Source organism: Peromyscus californicus, unplaced genomic scaffold, assembly GCF_007827085.1.
Source record: "Peromyscus californicus insignis strain IS unplaced genomic scaffold, ASM782708v3 Scaffold_11__1_contigs__length_118956290, whole genome shotgun sequence".
In the NCBI taxonomy this organism is placed as follows: Eukaryota; Metazoa; Chordata; class Mammalia; order Rodentia; family Cricetidae; genus Peromyscus; species Peromyscus californicus.
The window spans coordinates 40,847,779-40,863,707 of record NW_026294402.1 but is presented as its reverse complement, the minus strand read 5'-3'; the positions used below and the strand labels follow the sequence as shown (position 1 = coordinate 40,863,707).

Here is a 15,929-nt window from a genome sequence, read left to right as displayed (position 1 = left end):
TATGTTTCATTTATATCAAAGAAGCAATCTTGGAGCCCATTTGTGATCAAATTTGCTGTCAGAGAAACTTTGCTTTATCGCATTACATCTGATATCTCTTGGCTTCTTGTCCTTGAGACTATTAAAGTTTAATGTCAAATTCAAGATGAAATGAAATCTTTGCTGTATCATCTCATCAGGGTCTGAGCATTCCCCCTTCCATCTAAAATTTTTTGACAACTAATTACAATGGGGGTGGAAGAGAGAGACCTGCTCCCCTCTCATTTGCTGAAAACGCCATCATTTGAAGGGGTCGCCAATGAGCACCATGGCTTTTTGAGAACAGAACAAAGAGAGGTGCTTGTCTCTGTTCAGTTCATCTCCTCTGTCCCTTCACCCCAGACTAACATCCCCTGGACTAATGACATCAGTTTTCATTCCTAGCCAAACAGGGCATTCCTGCAAGGGGACACACAGTAAGGATGTAAGAGAACGCACACAGGACCAGGAAGTAGATGAGAGCTTAATTCAGCCTCTGCCTGCTACATGACTGTGAGCAGCTCACTGCTCATTTAGTGCTTCCATTTCCTCAACTGTTAAACTGGGGTTGCACTAGAATCACTCTGCCCAGGGTAGAATGGGGAGGGTGAAAGACCGTAGCAAATAGAAGCATGCATTCCCAACAGAGATTCAACTTAAAGACTTGAAACACACCACAAGACCACATCTAAAGGTCTAATTTACCATCAGAAGCAACTGATTGCCAAGAACTGTAATTGTCTCTAGGAAAAATATCCATGAACACAGACTTCAGACTAGGACTATGCTTTCCTCTGGGGAAGAGTCGGTATTTTGATGGAAACCCACCCAGACAGCAAAGGATCATGGGAAGATCCAACAACTCACAGACCAAAATTTCTAAAAAGCAATGTGTGTGTGTGTAAGAGAGACACCCAGAAAGAAACAGGAGAAAAGTCTTTAAAAAAATATTGATACTTCATTTATTCAATAAATATTTATTATGCATTTTTGTGTGCTCCCACAGTTCTAGTTACTTAAGATTCATCAGTTAATAAAAAAAAAAAAGGCAAAAAATTTGGCCTCCTGGAACCCAGGCATTAGAAGGAGGACAAATGGTAAATGTGATTAAGTAATGAATTCATTTGGATTAATCTGTAAATTCCTTTTTCTTTTCTTTTTTTCTAAGAATGGACTCACTATGTGGCCAAACCTGGCCTCAAACTCATGATCTCAAGACCCTCCTACCTTCCACTCCTGAGTGCTGGGGTTACAGATGTGTGTGTCACAGTATCCTGCTGATCCGCAAACTCCTGAGTGTAGTCCAGGCCTGAGGAGGCCGCTGAGATGTTCTCCTTTCCACTTCCTTGACTCGAGTCATTTGCACTGAGCAGCCATGTAGGGCTGGTCAATTTGCTCACTTCTCTGAGCCTTGATTTCCCCATCCATAAAGCAAGGACCACTAGAAGGCCTACCTGCCTCTTAGGGTCTCATGAGTTGATGTGTGCCAGACACCTGTGAGGCAGCCCAACTGCTGGCCCTAATCATGTTCTTCTGGGAAGCTTTCCAGATGGACTGAGTATAGACCAGCAGGAATTAGAATCAGTGCTTGGAGGAGTAGCAGGTCTGTTAGGAACATTTGCAAGCAGAGCTTAAAGTTGAGGAGGAGGACCCAACTGTCTTTCAAACAGCTACTCTGCTGGAAGCAGTGAGGAATAACTTGAGTGTGTGTCAGGAAACTTGTGTTGCTGTGACAACATACCCAAGCTATACGAGAGGCAATGGCTTATTTGGGGTCACTGTTTCAGAAGTCTCAGTCATAGTCAGTAGGCTCTGTTGATTTGGGGCCTGTAGCAAAATAGAACATTGTTTTGGAGTCACAAGGGAGCACAAGAGTGAGCTGCTTACCTCATGTCAGTTGGTATGCAACTATAGAGGAGTCAGGATCTCAACATCCCCTTCAAAAGCTGCCCTCAATGACCTATCTGGGCCTCCCTCTGGGCCCCACTTTCTGAAGGTTCCACCACCTTCCAACAGAGACACAAGCTGACTCAGCTTTCAACACTTGGGCTTTGGGGAGGCATTCAAGATCCAAGTCACAGCAATACACTCTGCCAAGCTAGGCCCCTTCTCCAGGAATGGTTCATTCACACATCCTGCTGGATAAACCAGCCTCAGACAGCATCCTTCCTGAGATGCAGCCCTGACATTTCACCAGCCAGCTCTACTGTTCCCTCTGGAGGACTTGGAATGTCTCAAACGCCACTCTATAATCCCAGTCTCCAAAAGCTGGCAGGCAGGAGTTCTTACCTCGCCCTCCATTCTCCTGGGGAAACGATAATAATCCAATATGTTTGTGGAAGCTTTGTTTGAAATCAGAATAGCTGTGTGTCAGAGCCAATGACTACCTCTGCAGCAGCTCTGTAAAGTACACAGCAGCCTTCCATGAAACAGGGGAGCAAAGTGAGCCCCAAGACAGCCCAGCCAAGCAGCAAAGCCAGGGCACAGATGAATTCGATGGCATACAAATAGCATAATCTTAAGCACACACTACACTGATTCACGGGGTCAGATGTGTTCTTGAGTATCGACAGAATCCTAGAGAAGAAATTTTTTTTTTTTTTTTGACAGAAGCTCTTGAAAGGTACAGATCACTGTGCTCCATTGTCCTTTGAATGACCCCTATCTGTGCAAAGGTGACTTAAGCCAAGGAGAATGAGTCTTAACAAACAAACATCTTTGCCAAAGGGATTTAGAGTCCCCTAGGAGATACACCTCTGGGTGGGTCTGTAAGGGTGTCTCCAGAGAAGTTTAACTGAAGGGGAAAGACCCCGAATGATGGTTGCACTATCCCTGGGCATGGGGTCCTGGAGTGTATGAAACGATAGGAGGAGGAAGTGAGTGGAACAGCATCCATCTGAATGAATACGAAGGGACCAGATGCCTAGTACTCCCACTGCCATGCCTTACCACCACGAGGGACTGCAGCTCTTCAAGCCACGGTTGAAACAAATCCTCCTTTCCGTCCCGCTGCTTTCATTGGGTATTTGGTCACCGTGATGGGAGGTGTAACTCGCACACCCCAGCACTCACCACCCTGGCCTTGCTGTCCCTTGCAGGGTGGACTTCGAGAAGTCCCTCCTCCCAGTGCTGTGGCCACGTTCACGCTGTCACCGTTCTGTGTCACTTGCTGCAGTTTCGCATCCTTTGTCTTCCTTGTTATGAATCTGCTCCAAGATAGTAAATCTGTAATGTTCCGAGAGTAGATTTGATTTCTGGAAAGAGACCAAACTTATTTAGAGCCAAATCTTGCCAATAAGGTAGACAAGTAGTTTATATTAAATTTTTAAGAAAACAGCCTCGTGCCTGGAGCTCAATAAATATTTGTTGACTAACAATGACAACAAAATGAGAATTAAGTACACGGTGTTCGAGTCTAAGGAAAAGAGACTCATTTTATTCTTCAGCTCATAGATCTTCTGAAAACAGTTCCAGCAAAGAAATTCCAGAAGCAGTCTGAAGAGTGGTGGGTCACTGGAATAAGAGCAGTGTGTCAGGGGAATTCCTCCGGGAAGACAATCCATGGTTAGAATTCAAATCAACAAGCATTTAAAGGGACCCAATTTCACACAAGAGAAGGTGGTTCTAGTCTGTTTGGTATAACTACATACTAAGGAAATTGCTAAAGAGCTGTCAGGCCCTAGGTAGGGGTGGGGAGTGGAGGGGGGTTGAGTGGATTGGGGGGTGTTATGTGTAGGAGAAATGGTAAATACTGAAGACACAGAGAGAGACACAGACTGCGGGGGAAAATGGATTGGAGAAGGTTCCTCCGGGAGACCTCAAGCCTGTTAGCTGGAGGGTAGGAGAGACTAGTGGAGGCTAGGCCCTAAAGCAGAGCTGCCAACCTCTTTATAACATGGCACCCCCAGAAAATGACCCCAACTGGTGGCTCACTAAGACAAATAAACAATGCAGATGTAGATGGGAAGATTGGCCTGGCGGGCCTTCCAGCGGCCCAAGGTCCACCTGCCACCCCCCAGATGGCCACGAATTCTTCTGCAATTGTATTCACCACACACCAGCTGAGAAAACCCACGCAGAGGAAGGAGAAGGCCTTGGGCAGGTGGGTACAGGAAGGGTGCATCAGGTTCAGGGGTGGGACACACAGGATGGGAGTGTCGGATCTCTGGTGAGAGCTCATCTCCTCTCTGGTAGGAAGAGGAGGAAGGGAAGGAGGTGTGGGTGAGTTGAGACAAGCAGAAACCAGCAAACTGAAGGCCTTGGTGCTGTGTGGCAGAGTCTGAAGCTAACTCCGTGGACGACAAAGATCCTTCAGAGTCACTAATAGGGGGCTGAGGGGTATATTTTTAAATTTTTAAAAACTTCACGCTTCTTATGGTTTACTTAAAAAAAAAAAAAAAAAACAGCCATAAATAACAAACTTGAAACACACAGATCCCCAAAGCTAGAATACAGGCCATTCTCTTGCTTCTAGCTTCGTGGGGTGCCCTGCTCAGAGGAAAAGGCCTGGGTGATTCAGACATGAGATGAAAACCTCCATCCCAAGTTCTGTAAGGCAGGCTGTGAAACTAAAAAGTAAACCGCAGCCAGGGGCCCCCAGGAACAGAGAGCAAGCAGCCTTCTTCCTTTGTGTGGTTTTCTTCAGCTTGTCAGTGGTCTGAGTCGCCATTGCTGTTGTCTGCCCTGCCTAAATGAGAATAAATACACCCATGGTTTCTGCCCAGGCGAGCCACCTGTCTGTGCGAGAGGGATGGCAGAGTGTTAAAATCAGGGCTGCGAGGTGGAGGGGGGGAGTGCTTTTAAGATGGCTGCCGGCGTTGCTATGGAAATGTAATTCCCGACCAGAAGCAAATCCCATTCAAAAGGCCAAGAATGGCCATGTTAGGTCAAAAACGGAACATGAACTGGGGGAAAAGATTGCTTTTCAGGAGAACCAGACAATTAATTTAACAGAGGAACCACCCTACAAAGAGGAAAATTACAGTTACCTTACGGGAGGGATCTTTATTCTGTTCAAGTCCAATTTTTAAAAGAGTGTACAAGGGAGAAGGCGACAAGAAAATGTCTCCATTGCAGCCGAGAAGAAGTTTACACGGAGGGGGGAGGGGGAGAGGTCAGGAGGACGGCTTCCCGGCGGAAGATCTGTAAGACACTGAGCTGGATGGCTGAGGAGAGTTGTAGACCTCTCTTCCAGAGGAGGTGCATGGCTCCGGCGGGTCAGGTTAATGTCCGCCGACATTTTTCAGCCTCAAACTTTGCGGAGTCCACACCACCATTCTCTTACAACTAATCTACCTCATGTCCTCACGGTACCACCTCCATCTAGGTACGAGTAAAAAATAATACGAATATGTGTAAGTTTGACCACAGGGGGATGTAGCTGCCCAGACAATTCACAGGCAACGCCTGGAAAACAAACTGGCAGCCAGGCGCGCTCCCTCATGCCCTTCTCCTTAGCGGCTGCTCTCTCTTCCATCCATCACCCGCCAACTCCAAGACCAAAACACATCAAGGGAAGTGACGATCCAGTCAGCAGATATTAATTGAACTGTTATTAGGCTTGAGACAGTGTGAGGTGCCATGGGGGGAAATAAAGAGGTAAAGATTTTATCCCTGCCTTGAAACAGCTTGTCAAAAAGGAATCTCGAATGTCACACAAAGAAGAAGCCGGTTGGATTATCAGCCCAGCTGTGGAAAGAGTAATCACTTCCAGGAGTTCTGAGAAGAAGGTGTACTTCCCATGCTGGGCTGGCCAGAGAAGGGAAGACCATCAGCAGGGCTTTTTGTTGTTGTTGTTGTTGCTGTTGTTGTTTTAATTGTAGTTCAGAAAAAAAAAACTTGACATAAATTTCTCCCTCTAACCATGTTTAAGTGTACAACTCAACAGTATCATATACATGCTTGTCACACAACCCATGCCCAGAATAGGGGGCTGAGGGGTATATTTTTAAATTTTTAAAAACTTCACACTTCTTATGGTTTACTTAAAAAAAAAAAACAGCCATAAATAACAAACTTGAAACACACAGATCCCCAAAGCTAGAATACAGGCCATTCTAGACTGAAATCTGAGACTCAGTGTCCGTGGAACTGGTCTCCATTTCCCCTCTCTCCATTCTTCTGGTACCCACCCCCCACATTCTACTTTGAATCTCTGTGAATTTGACCACTCTAAATCCCCCATTGCTGTGGTTTTTCAACATAAAATTGTAGCAGAAATCTTAGATGGTCTTATTAATAAAATCAAACCTGAGCCAGGTATTGGGGTGAATGCTGGTAGATCAGATGCAGAACAAGCCACAGCTATCTCACCTTGCCAATTCCTCAGCTGGTCCCGTTTCCTCAGACTGGAAGCCTCTGAGTCCTCATCCAGAATGAATCTCAGCTGAACTGTGTTGCTCCAAAGCCTGAAAGCTTAACCAGCCAAATGCTTCTAGTTTCTGGTCCTCACGCCTTATATATCTTTCTGCCTTCTACCATCACTCCCTGGGATTAAAGGCTCGCTTTCTGGGATTAAAGGCATGTGTCACCACGCCTGGCTGTTTTCAATGTGGCCTTGAACTCACAGAGATCCAGAGGGATTTCTGTCTCTGGAATGCTAGGATTAAAGGTGTGTGCTACCACTACCTAACTTCTATGTTTAATATTGTGGCTGTTCTGTCTCTGACCCCAGATAAGTTTATTAGGGTGCACAATATTTTGGGGAACACAATACCACCACATAAAATGTCTCCCAAAGACTCACGTGCTCCCCTCCCCAACTGGTAGTGGTATAGGGGAAAGTTCTGGAAATTTCTGCAGGTAGAACCTAGCAGGAGGAAGTGGGTCACTGGGGATGGGGGTGAGTCTTTCAAGAAAGATTTTTTTTCCTTTGGCCTCTTTCTATTTATCTTTTCTCTCCCTCTTCCCCTCTCTCTCCCCTCACCCCCTCATACTTCTGCTTCCCACCATGGGTTAGCTCTGGATGGCCCCTCCTCCAGACTCCATCTGCCATGACGTTCTTCTTCACCACAGGCCCAGAATGAATTAGAGCCAGGGACTAGGGATGGAGCCCTCTGAGACTGTGAGCCCAGATCAACTATGTCAAGCATCCTGTCACAGCAAAGAGAAAGCTATTAGGCTCCTGGAAGAGAGCTATCTTTTTGCAAGCTGCTTACTTCGCATTTCTATCTTGCTGTAGCATGTTGCAGACTCTCTTCCTCGGGGCTAAGTAAAATGTCACCTTCTGGTTTTCCATCCATCGATCTGTGGACATAAAGGTTGTTCCTACACTTGGCTATGGTGAACACTGCTGCTGTAAGTTGAGTATGTAAATATCTCTTCAAAATCCTGTTTTCAGTCCTTATAAAAGTATCCCCAGCAAGGCAATTGCCGAAACTAGCTGATTCTGATTTTGTGTTTTTGAAGAGTGGTGTTGTTTTCTACACCAGACCTACATTCTGTATTCTTACCAAATGTAACACAAAGGTCATAATTACATCTTTACCAACTCTTCCTCCCCCTTCTCTTCTCTCTCTCCTTTTTTCCCTCCATCCTGAGTATAAAATATTGTCTCACATGGTGTCTTAGTTTGGGTTTCTATTGCTGTAAAGAGACACCATGACCACAGCAACTCTTATAAAGGAAGACTTTTAATTGGGGCTGGCTTACAGTTTCAGAGGTTTAATTGATTATCATCATGGCGGGACATGGTGCTGGAGAAGGACTAAAAGTTCCACATCTTGATCCACAGACAGCAGAAAGAGTCTAGGAGCCACACTGGGTATAGCTTGAGCATATGAGACCTCAAAGCCCCCCTCACAGTAACACACTTCCTCCAACAAGGCCACACCTCCTAATAGTGCCACTCCCTATGGACCAAACATTCAAACACATGAGCCTATGGGGGCCATACCTATTTAAACCACCATTCATGGTTTCAATTTACATTTCTCTGATGATGAATGATGTTGAAGATCTTCTCATATGCTTGTCATCCACTAGTCTACATCATTCAAGAAATGTCTCCGTCTTTTGTTAATTTTTTAAAACTAGGTTATTTAGGTTTGTTGTTAACAGACAATGGGCTGAGTTTGAAGACAGAAAAACTATAGTCAGATAGAGATAGGTATATCAGAAATCAGCTGGCCTAATCAGAATGCTTTAAAGAAGGTGAATGTGTTATGCTGACAGGATAGGCATGGATTCTTGAATTTGAAAGACCTAAGTCCCATGGTTATTTGTTCAGCATTTCCAGTTGCTGAGGGTCCCAGATCTGCATGCACTGCTCAGTAAAACTGAAGCTCTCCAGTACACAATGACCCCAAGGTGTCCTTGTCTTGTAGTCACATTTCTACTGCTGTGACAAAACAGTACAACCGAGGCAACTTATAAAAGAAAGCATTTAACTGGGTTTATGGTTCCAACAGGTTAGAATCCATGGTTGTGGAATGAAGTCATGGAGGTAGGAAAAGCTGACAGCTCACGTCTCCAACCACAAACAGGAAACAGAGGGAACTAACTAACTTAAAATTATATGAGTCTTTTGAAACATCAAAGCCTTTACCCAGCGACACACAAAGTCATACTTTCTAATCCTTCCCAGACAGTTCTATCAACTAGTGACCAAGTATTCAAACATATGAGCCTATGAGGGCCATTCTCATTCAAACTACTATACTTGTTACAATATTTAGCCTGTGCCATTGGAAAGGGTTTTCAGAATCCATCCTCCCTTAAGTGGCAGGTGAAACAGACCTTCACATTTCTAGCTGTATTTCTAGTTTGCACTACTGTGGTTTCTTTTGTTTTATCGTTATTGGGTGTTTGGGGTTTGGTTTAATTTCATTTTCTGAAGCAGGGCCTTGTTATTTAGCACAGGATAGCCTTAAACTCAAAATCTTCCTGCCTCTGTCTCCCAGGTTAGCATGCCCAGCTTCTAGTGTTATTTTGTTATAGCCTAGTGCCCACTTCCTCCTAGCTTGCTGTGGCCAGAGCAAGAACCTATGGAGGAAGGAAGCCAATAGAGTAAGCCAGCCTCCATGGCTAGCTCACCTTTTCATCATCCTCAGATCACTGGGGTTCGTGCTGGCTGCCTTAAGAGCTCATGGATTTGATGCTCTTCTGTCTCTACTGGAAGCCACAGGGCCAGATCTGACAGCATTGAGATCTCCCCTCACAATCCTGCTGTCGTGCCCCCCACCCCCCACCATTTCCATGACCAAACACCTGGCCACACTCATCAAATGGCTTTTGTTGTGTGGGGAAATGTCACCAGGTAGGTGACAGAATAGTATTGCTGCATGGGGCTCCCATTAAAAGACACAGATACAGAGACCATGCGTAAGAGACGGGCAGGGTGGACACCTCAAATGTTAATAATGGGTGCTTCTGGAATGTAGAAGACGGATGAATTTTTTCCCTTTGTGCTTTTCTGTATTTTTTAAAATTTTTTACCATGAATATGTATTGCTTTTGTAATCAGAGGAGAGGACAGTGCATGGTAATTTTTAAAAAGCCTTTGTTGGGCTGCATGCCCACTTGGGCTTGTAGCTTTTGTGGATTTCACACAGAAAATTATAGAGTCCTGTCTCCTCCAAACTCATCTCAAATACAGGGACAGAGCTGTCCAAAGAGTCCAAGACAATCCCGAGAAGCACAAAACAGCCCTTGACCTCAGACCAGTCCTGAATGGATGTCCTGACTCAGGATGGAAAGAGATGAGGACATGAGGTGAGCATTCTTGGAGACCTGGAGTCACCTTCAGATTGCCCCCAATTCTCCAGAAGGTCCTCAGTCCTCCCAAAGGGGAGAAAGAAAGTACTTGTGCTAAGTACAGGAAGATAGCCAGCCTTGTGGACAAGACTGAGAAAAGCCAAGCGAGGAGCAGCCACCCCAGCAGGGCTCGGATCCTCACGACCCCCTCTCCTGGTGACATCACCACATTTTTGAGGACTTAGTCCTGTGATAGAAACCAGCCTGGTCAAGCAGCTGGAATGAGTTCAGATGGAGCATTATCTTTATTTGAATCGTTGTTACAAAACCTGGCAAACCCTGGGATTCCAGTCTCAGCCATTCCCCTCCCTCCCCGAGGAGGGAAAGCATCATGGGTCCTGAAGATAACCCCGTGTAAACATGTAGCTTCTGAGGCAGTAACCACACAAAGGTAGTGATAATGTCCTCCTGCACTGTTCCTCAGAAGATAAGGCGCAGCCACTGCCTCTGTCTGTGCAGGAGAGACGAAGTGCTGACCCCCACCACCCTGCTCATATAGCCTATATTTGGACAGGAGAAGGAAACTGAGGCTCAGAGGAAAAAGCAACAGTGTGCCCAAGGCCATACGTAGTCTATATAGCAACTTGAACTGCAGCTCCGAGCTCCAGGCTCCTTAACCAGGTGTGTACTCCTGATACCAGCTGTCACTTACACGAGTTTATGCACTATTCATATCTCCAGGGCAGGGAGGTGGACTGCGTTTTGCAGTTGTGTCTGAGAACCCAGATCTTCCTCCTCTGCTCTCGTACCAGTGGACCAACTCTGAATCCTAGACCAATGCCTGTGAGTCTCTGCCCCGACACAGCCCCATTGTCACCAAGTCGCCCATCTTATCATATCACGCCCACTCCTTTACAATCTAAGGCTCTGATGGAGAAATCCCTGATTAGGGTGAGTGGGTCCTGTTTGTCTACCAGCACAATAGGATAACCACCGGAGAATTCTTCATGATGCTTCCCTGTGCCAAAGCATACCTTGGCGAAAATTAGAATAGGTCGCCCTCTTCTGGTAGATAAATGAATACACGAAGGCCCTCTGCCCAGGCTGTGTGAGCCTTGGTCCCAGGACTGCAGCCCTCACTGCGCTCAAGGAGAGGGTCCCTCGTGCCAGGAATGCAATGAGATTCATGCGCAAGGACCCAGAATACCCAAAAAGCTGCTGCCTCCTGCCCTGCTTCTTAGCCCTCCCTCCGGAGTACACACACCGTTGTCTCAAGCTCAGCCCTTATTCTTGCTGATCTGGAAGGCTCTGTCCCCTGGCCTCCGCCTCTGTCATTGATGTGGGTTGGATTTCCCCCTCCCCACACTGGGCTGATGAGGTCTCATTCCCACGGGGAAGCAGAGCACTTTCGAGGCCTCTGCTCACCCCCAGGCACCCCCCTTGGAGAGCCTCCTTTATGCTCTATTTTCAGTTTCTTGATTGCAAGTGAGAAGTCAGAATCGGAGAATGCTGGGAAACTGTAGAGATAACCAACCCAGAAAAGGAGACAGCCATGTGGGGAGGGTTGCGGGCTCCAAGAGGCGGAGGAGGCAAATGCGGTCTGTACCCAGGCTATCACTGGGGCGGACAGGGAGGGCACAAGGTGGGCTAGGCATCCTGTCTCCGGGTCAGCAGCCAAGGACAGATGGAATCAAGCCACTGAGCTACAAAGGACCCCTCCAGGCCACCTAATACAATCCCCTCTCTCCACAGGAGGAAACTGAGTCACAGCTGAGGAGGAGGGGCTGCGGTAAGGACTCTGCTTCCTGAGGCTTTGTTTTGCAGGTGTGTGCAACATTGGGCCAGGAAATGTGTACTCTCCACGAAGTAGTCCACATTCAAACCAAAGTGCACATCGCCTCTGTGCCAATCTGGGCCCAAAGACCAGGCACAGGCCGGATTCATCACACCGCCCACAGGCTGGACTGTTCTCAAGCTAACTAGAGATGGCTTTTCCCTCACCGCCCTGGGGCTGCGGTGGCCCCTTGGCCTCCACCAAATGCATCATCTCCCTCCTGGAGACAGGAGTGCTTCCCCAACGTGGCGCCGCTGTACTCCCTAAATGAATGAACCTGCAGCTCCAAACGGTACAATTGGCAGTTATTGCTGGCAGTTTATCAGTATTAACTGATTAGGCCCGAGATGATGGATCCCCTGTCTCAAAAAGCCCGCTGCCCTGCACCACCCCCAGGCAACCCATGAGACCTGGCTGCTCCAAGCTGCCTGGGGACCAGGCTTCACTCCGTTCCCCTCACCCTGAGCTGCCCCCCTCACCCAGCAAAAGAGACATTTAAATAAATAAAACAAAATTCAAATGAGGACACTAAATCTCCCCGGCATTTAATTGATGATCATTATGCTTAGGAACCTAAACTCTTTTAATTTCACTGCGATGCAGAGATGAATTATAGAATTACAGTCGCCAATTATCAATCAACGCCTTTGCTAGTGTCTCCTGGCTGCCCAGCCGGCTCCTGCTTCCTCTTGCAGGCCAAGGGTTGAAGAGGCAGGATAATAGCACTGGGAATATGATTGCAGGAGAGGTCTGCTGTGTGTGTGTGCGTGTGTGTGTGTGTGTGTGTGTGCGCGCGTGTGTCTCCCTCCCTCTCTCAGTTCTCTTCCCTCCCTCTCCTCTCTTTCTTCTCCCTCCTTCTCCGCCTCCCTCCCTCCATCTCCCTCTCCCCTCCCTCCCTCCTTCTCCCCTCCCTCCCTCCATCTCCCTCTCCCCTCCCTCCTTCTCCCTTCCCTCCCTTCCCTCCCTCTCCCCTCCCTCCCTCCATCTCCCTCTCCCCTCCCTCCTCTCTCCCTTCCCTCCCCTCCCTCCCTCTCCCCTCCCTCCCTCCCTTTCCTCCCTCTCTTGCCATTCCATTCCTAGTGCGCCACTTTTCCTAACTTGATAAAAAAAAAAAAGAACCAGACATTTCAGAAAACAAAACCTCTTCATTTACAGCCCGGCATTTAATTCATTTTGTTCAGGGGACAGTGTGCCGTCCCCAGCACTGGGCAGAATTCCAATGGCAACTAGTGCCTGACCCTAAGCAGCTGCAGTCAGGCCCACCTAACCCAGCAGCCTGCAGAGGGAGACGAGAAGGAGATCTGGTAGACTGTAGAATGCCAGGAGCACCAAGGCTGCAGCCCGAGCTTCCGCCACCCTACGCTGGGGAGCCATGCCCTCTCCTTCCTCTCCTCCTTTACTGTGAAAATAATAATAATAATTTGAATAATAATTTCCACCAAAGCTGGGAGTGATTTGCATTTGTATAGTGCTCTGCAATTTACAAAGTGCTTTCATGTGCATTATCTCATTTGATCCTTCCAATAATCCTGAGAGGTCTGTAGAGCAGGTATTTTTGTTATTCAAACGTTTATTCATTCATTTGACTAACATTTATTGAGTTTCTACTTTATACCAGACCCTGGGGATAGGAAGACCAGAAGAAGAAGAAGAAAAAAAAATCCAGGAGCCTCTTGCCTCAAAGGTACCCAGTCTGTCGGGACAACCCACTAAGTGTACAGAATATTAAAAGGCCCAGGAACAAAGTGTTCCCCTTTACAGCAGGGAGGCTGAGAACTAAGTAAGCCAGGATAGACCACTTCTGCTGCTTTGAGCTTTGTGGTCCTCCCCCAAGTTATTACATGGTCATCACTAGCCTCATTTCATCTGCTTGTTTAAAGGTACCAGTGGTAGGGGCTGGAGACCCAGCCCACAGGTAAAGAGCCTGATGTGTCAGCGTGAAGACCTGTGTTTGGATACCCATCCCCTACATTAAAAAGGTAAAGCGCCACGGAGGAGGACACCTGATGCTGACCTGTGCCCCATCTCCTCTCTCTCTCTCTCTCTCTCTCTCTCTCTCTCTCTCTCTCTCTCTCTCTCTCTCACTCACGCACGCACGCACACGCACACATGCGGGCGTGCATGCGTACACAAATGCAAGCACACCAGCATCTATCCATACAACACACAGTAGGTATGTGAATTCACTGCCATCCTTGGGTCCCCTGAAATAAATACGCTGGCAAACAATGAAGGTCAGGAGAGAAAAAAAACAACTTGGGGAGCTGCTGACACCTGCAAATCCCTTAAGACCAAGTATATCACACCATATCAAAAAGAAAGAAAAGACAAGGGCTGAGGCTGGCAGCCAGACATCTCATCTCCCAGGCATTCAGTATCTTGGAGTTCCTTCTGAGAGACCTTTGCTGGGAAGCCTCTGGTCAAGTTTTTGTAGTTGGTTGGTTGGTTGTTGTGGTGGTGGGGTTTGTTTGTTTGTTTGTCTGTTTATTTGTTTGTTTTGTTTTTTCAAGATATGCCTTTTCTCTTACAGGAGCTAAAGGTGGGTTTGCCTTGAACCATCCACGGCCCTATTGAATTGCCCGTCCCATCCAAGCTTCATTCACAAATAACAGCCAACCCCCCCCCCCCCCCCCCCCCCCCCCCCCCCCCCGGTCTCACTCTTGTCTACAGCAGGCTTCTGAATCTCTGCAATCTCCACCAATAGGACCAGATGCAGGTGGAATTAGGCTTGACCAGGTCACTTAGTTCGGGTTCACTACAGAGGCCAGGTCCCAGAAGTCCCTAAGCAGATGACCACGGTCTTTGTGGTACTGGAGCTTTGCCTCTTCCCACAGAGTTAAATGTGCCCATGCAGAGGTCCTTCAGGGACCTCTGTCTGGGTCAGAACCCAACACTTTGCCTGGCCAAGGCCAGGACAACTCTATCCTGTCACCAGCTGGCTTCCCTGGCTCTAGGCCACTGGCCTCTAGCCATGGGCCAGGCACCCAGCCATGCTGTGGAGCCAAGCATCCCTGGCATGGAGCAGTCCTGTAAAAACTCTCGTTGGTCTTGGAAGGTTGAGGTGCAACCTGGACACTGTAGAAATGATGACTCTATCCTTAGGTGGGGAAGACATCCCAGTCTTTCTCCGGCCCTGGTGTCTTCCTTCAAAGTCACACCCAATAGCTGCTCCATCACTGCCTTATGTTCCAAGGACAGAACAAGTGAAGAAGCCACATTGGCCTGAAGGTCCCAAGGTTTCAGTCCTGGTTCTGTCGTGACACAGGTTGCCCTACCCAGTCCACAGGTTTAATCCTGAAGGAGTACAACATTTAGTGGGTCCATTGGTTCTGTGGCATAAACTTCCCACTGATCCTTTAACCTTCCAGAAATGGCAGTACCATTTTACAGGTGAGAGAGAGACAGAGACAGAGACAGACAGAGAGGAGAGATGGGGAGAGAGACAGAGAGAGAGGAGAGAAGGGAGAGAGAGAGAGAGAGAGAGAGAGAGGAGAGAGAGAGAGAGAGAGAGAGAGAGAGAGAGGAAAGAGAGAAGGGAGAGAGAAGAGAAGGAGAGAGAGAGAGAGAGAGAGAGAGAGAGAGAGAGAGAGAGAGAGAGAGAGAGAGAACGATTTTGCTGCACTCTTCCAGCTGGTGTCCACCCAGCTTTCAAATGGAGTCTTCTCCGGCTCCAAAGCCTAGCCCCTTGCAGGCCTTTGGTAACTATGCTCCTCCCTCTCTTTCTCTCTCCTTCCCTCCCTCTTTTCCCCCCCTCCCTATTCTCTGTCTTTCTTTCATGTAGTCCACCCTTGACCTGGCCTCGAACTGTAAGTAGCCAGGGCTGACTTTAAGCCCTCTGATCCTCTTGGTGTCCCTCGCATCCAGACATATCACCACTCTGAAAGTCTACAGTGTGAGGAATGGAAGCCTGTGTGCTGCCAGATAAGTACCCTGTGAACTGAGCTACATCCCTAGCACCCAGCTAGGAGACCCGTGGTAGCCAGGTGTTAGGTGTTCCACCGATGCTCACTGGGCTGTTCTCTCACCATCAGGGAAAGAGGGGGTTGTGAGGCTAAGTGTCTCTCTCCATCCTGGGACAGAAGCAGAGCACAAAGCTGCTGCTGTTTGTGAGGGGAAGAGAGAGGGGGGAGAGAGAGAGGGGGAGAGAGAGAGAGAGAGAGAGAGAGAGAGAGAGAGAGAGGAGAGAGAGAGAGGAGAGAAGAGAGAGAGAGAGGAGAGGAGGAGAGAGAGAGAGAGAGGAGAGAAGAGAGAGAGAGAGAGAGAGGAGAGAGAGAGAGAGAGAGAGAGAGAGAGACACTCCTCTCAAGCCTGGTCTTGCTGGGATGAATAAAAGGAGGGTGTTTCTTAACAGCCATGCCTCCGCATTCGGGACAAAGGGTAAAAA

At 47.8% G+C, this 15,929-nt stretch overlaps 1 long non-coding RNA gene across 5 annotated transcripts in view; it reads right to left on the bottom strand.

Annotated features, from left to right (window-relative positions):
• Nucleotides 1–1,065: 1,065 nt before the first annotated feature.
• Nucleotides 1,066–15,929, bottom strand: part of LOC128123148 (uncharacterized) — a 215,041-nt gene continuing 200,177 nt past the window's right edge. For all 5 annotated transcript variants that reach the window (XR_008222583.1, XR_008222582.1, XR_008222584.1 and 2 more), the window contains exons 2-3: nt 2,968–3,272; nt 1,066–1,845 (exon numbers count right to left, since the gene is read on the bottom strand). This is a non-coding gene — a long non-coding RNA (uncharacterized LOC128123148). The remainder of the gene's footprint in view (nt 1,846–2,967; nt 3,273–15,929) is intronic.